The sequence below is a fragment of the Sorex araneus genome, chromosome 2, assembly GCF_027595985.1.
Source record: "Sorex araneus isolate mSorAra2 chromosome 2, mSorAra2.pri, whole genome shotgun sequence".
Taxonomy (NCBI): Eukaryota; Metazoa; Chordata; class Mammalia; order Eulipotyphla; family Soricidae; genus Sorex; species Sorex araneus.
The window spans coordinates 148312214-148316912 of record NC_073303.1 but is presented as its reverse complement, the minus strand read 5'-3'; positions in this window follow the sequence as shown (position 1 = coordinate 148316912).

Sequence of the window (4699 nt, the reverse complement as noted above, 5' to 3'; positions counted from 1 at the left end):
AGAAACTAACCTTCTTTAAGAGCCAGTCAGCTGTTCCTTTTTGGTGACATTGAACATTTTCTCAGTTCAAATTAAATTGACAGGGAAGATTTTCCATAAAAGTACATCCAAGTAGTTTTTCCTCATTAGAGGGCTTAGGTATAGACCAGGATTCATTTGTTGGCCTTCTGTGTCCCCCATCCCTCAGGGCCGAGGGGAAAATGACTTCTTAAAGGAAACACTTTAGGGGCTGGAGAAATAGCAGAGCAGGTAGGGTGTTTGCCTTGCACGTAGCCAACCTAGGTTCGATTCCCAGCATCCCATATGGTCCCCTGAGCACCGCCAGGAGTAATTCCTGAATGCAGAGCCAGGAGTAACCCCTATGCATCGTCGGGTGTGACCCAAAAAGCAAGAAAAAGAAAGGAAACACTTCAGTGTCCTTCACCAGTACCCGCTTTGCATACTTTCTCCAGAAGCTCCCCCAGCTTGTTGCTTTGAAGAAGGCAGGGTTATGGAGGAATGCAGTTTAGATTTTCTCCACAGAGAAGTGAGAATGCTTAGTCAAGGCCAAGAGCTCATGTTGTCATCCTCAACTTCTGATTCCCAGCATATCTTCTTTGGGTTTAAGCATACAAAAGCAAACAGCAGAAGTAAACAAATAAGTAGATACTTTGGGGCGGGGTGGCAGGGGGAGGGGAGAGAGGGAGGAGGATGACTATAAGATTGAACTAACAAAGGTCTGAGCCCAGACCTTGGTGAAAGAGACAGGCAGGAAGTTTGATGTTGTGGCAGCTTTACTCACAAAGTATAGTCTGAGAAGCACTTTGAGCAGAATCAGCTGAAAAGCATGTCAATACAAATTAACAACTTCCCCCAGGCCTTTCTCCAGACCAATGTATTCTTATTTTGTGACTCCAGAATCTCATTTTTTATGCACTTCTAAGTGTGAGAGTCACCATGTGACCCAATATATGCATGGACAGCCAAGGATTATGTGAGTGTGTTACAATGTACCCTGAATCTTCTAGGGAAAAACTGTGAGTCACAACGGCTCTAGAGAAAGTTGGATCTTAGGACCTCCTTGGCTACTAATATTCTGCAAACTGTGTTTCTACATTTTCCTATTCACTATAACCCTTTTTTCTAGAGTCTCTGTGGCTGGACAGGGATCAGTTTACCTGGAATTTCCCTTTTGACTGAGAGACAATGGCCTATTACCTTGATACCTTTGTTTAATAAATCTTTGTTGATTCAATTTATTTATTTATGTTTGTTTAGATATCTGCTTTATGTATCAGGAACTTAGAAAGCAAAGAGTTGATACTTCTTTTTGGCAAAGTACTGAGATTTATTTCCATAGAGGGTTAATATGAGACCAGGTTTAATTGGCCTTTAGTTTTATCGCTAATATCTCAAATCACTAGATTCATTGCAAATGCTGCTATATATCATCTCATGAATTGGAAAACTGGTTTATGCACTCCCCTCTTCTTTGTTATAGCAAGAGCAGGGAGGGGAGGCAAATGAGCCAAAGGAGAATGTTGCAAATGGTGTTGCGTTAATAGAGGCTTGGTGCTGAAGTGACCAGAGTCTAGAAATAGTTGTTCATGGCACCAGGAGGGCACATGGCACTTTACCTGTTGCTGCTTCCAGTACTCAGGGTCTAAGACTGGGCGGATAAGAGGAAAGACGTGTTTGGGAGAGAGACCTCACTGTTGCGGACTTCTGCAGAGGACTCTAAAAGTCTCGGTGAGAAGCTGCCAGTGGCCTCCAGAGCATCCAGGCTGGAGTTTCACAGCAGCCCAGGTTTCTCCAAACCAGTTTTTAAGCCACAGCATCACCTCTGACTGCTGACTCCTCAGCCATGGTTTAGCGCTTTAGGAAATTAAACAGCGTCAGAAACAAATTTGACAGTAAGTTGTGGTGCTGACTAACAGTGTATCTCCAGGAAGCCAATGGTGCTCACACAGGAAAATGCTGTTAGATGAATGCAGTGAATGGCTTGACACAGGGGGCCTGAGATGTGCCGATTGAAGAAGTGCCAGGACGAGAAATGTGAGGAGAAATACAAGGCGTGGGAAAGGGCACTGGTGCCAGGCTCGGGGTGATTTTCACGGTTGTCTGGGATCTGATTTTGTTTATTTTTCTGTTTTCATCTTTTAAAATACATCTGAACTAAAGCTGAACTGAAATCATTTTAGTCACGTGTCTAACTCCAGCATGTTCATGACAAGGCTAGCTCCTTTTCGTTTCGGAAAACGCTGTTGATTGACTAGGCTCCAGCTTCGTGGTGTTTTTCATTTAAACAGATGATTTTGCCAAACTTAGCTCGAAGAGAAATATTTTCATTATTCATGTCTTTTATCAACTCCACAGCTTGGGTGTGGTTACATTTCCCAGTTCGGTATCCCCCTGTGTTGTTGAGAAACCAAACATGAAGTCAGTAGAATGGCAAAGAATTCTCCCTGGATTGCCTTCTGCCTGATCTGATAGGAGAAACAGGCAATAGGAAATTGGGAACTGGATTAAGGTCTTTGTTTGAGCTTAATGAATACAAGTTAAGAATGTGCAAAGAATGTACAGTGAGGGCCGGAGACATCGCACAGAGGTTAAGGTGACTTGCCTTGCTTAGGCTGAACCCTGTTCAATCCTGCCAACTCATGTGGTCCATAGAGCACAGCTAAAAGTGATCTCTGAGCACAGAGTCAGGAGTAATCCCCAAGTACCACTAGATATGGCTCCCAAACCAAAAATAAATAAATAAATAAATAAATGGTTATAAGGAAAAAAAACTATGTTTAATAATGTTATGGCTAATAAAAGGAAAACATGAGGACTTTATCCTAACAACTGCCAAAATGAAGATAATGATAACTACTAATTACTGAGGACTGACTCTTACAGGCTGATCCTCTGGTGACTTTAGAGATGTATCATTCTTCTAACAACCATATGACTAGGTACCATTATCATCACCATCAGTGTCCTCACCATCTTCATTACATCATCATTTATATGAAAACCATCATTAATGAAACCAAATAACAGACAGATCAAAGATAGGACTTGGTCTATCATTTTGCCAGATACACAATTGGCACACACCCTTTAAAAGCATATCTCAAAAATCCAGTTCTAATCTATTCTGTCAAGACAACTTCACCCCATAGATTAGAATGGTGAGTAACCCTAAAAGAAAATCACAGAAGTGCACATAGGTGTTGATTTTGAATACTAGTGAGTGAAGAAGTAAGAGGGGACAATGCAGAGTGTCAGTGCAGGAGATGTGAGCTGAATTTGATATAACCCAAAGATCCCTGACAGCAGAAATGGGGGTTTGAAAAATGGTAACCAGTCGAGATGTTTGGCAGGCTCCCCAGACATTTTTCTAATTATACATTATTTTCATGTTATGCAATTCATATGTTTGAAATATGGTTTACTTGAATACAGAGTATAATAAGGTCTAATTCAGCAGAAATGTTATGAAATTAGACATAATGAAAATTTGACTTGAAATTTGACCCAGAAAGTAATCATTTTGTATGTCTTTTTCTGGTGAGTAAATTAACAGTGTGCGTATGTATGCATGAGTGTGTTGACAACTGAGTGTGTAGGAATTCATTTATATTTTACTGCTAAATTAATGAGGCCTCAAAATTCCACTGATTTTTAATAAAAATGGGCATTCATCTCTCAATTAAGATGCCTTAGTTTGCCTCATTATTTTGCTACAAGAATAACCAGAAGGGTTTTCATTGCCACTAGTAGAAATTTTGAAATTTTGTCTTTTTAAGATATATTGAGAGGAGCTGGAGAGTTAGTTCAGGGATCAGGGATTAAGGCACTTGTGGTGCACATAGCCAATCCCTGCTCAACTCCCTTTGGCACCACGAGAGTGACTCCTGAGCACAGAGCCAGAAGGAAGTCCTGAGCACCACCAAACATGGCTGAAAGTAAAACATAAATAAATAGAAACCCTGTTAGGAGGAAAAAAGATATATTGCACTTCGCCATAGCAATCTAAGCCAGGAAATCCATAAGCAACTTGGAAAAGCAAAGAATAAGTTCTTGGATTAAAACTTATTTAGGTATGACTTGGTGAGAAACTCAATGTACTCTTGAAAAATATTCTATTTAATTAAAATAAAATAAAAAAGAAAAATATTCTATTTAAACATGAACTGGAGAATACATAAGAAGAACAGATTAATCGGGTGGAAAATTCCCTTTATTATAAAAACTTTCCTAAGTCCTATTCTCAGTCTGTTCTTTGTCAATTAAGTGGGACAATAGAGAAGAGAAGCAAGAAGTAAAAAAAAAAAATTAAATCTCTTTGTTTAACATAGCACATATGGCATTTTAAATTTGTGAAAAGTCTGTTTTTTAAATGTTTTTATAATATCTTTCTAAACTGTTATGACTTATGGGCTTTGTTACACACATATTTGATAAGTCAAATATGAATTTACTGAGTACATTTGTATGACTTTACCTCACTATACAAGTTGATCCAGTTGGGATCCTCCAATGGCATCCCAGAAATTCTGCTTCCTGAGGGCAAATTTCTCCTTGCCAGAATACTGACTCAACTGCATTCTATTTTAGGAAATTGGAAAATATGAAGGAAGAGATTTACAATGGTTCACATACCTGGGCATAGAACTCAATGAGTCTGTGTATAACAGAGTTAAAATTCATCCTTGATGTTGCATATAAC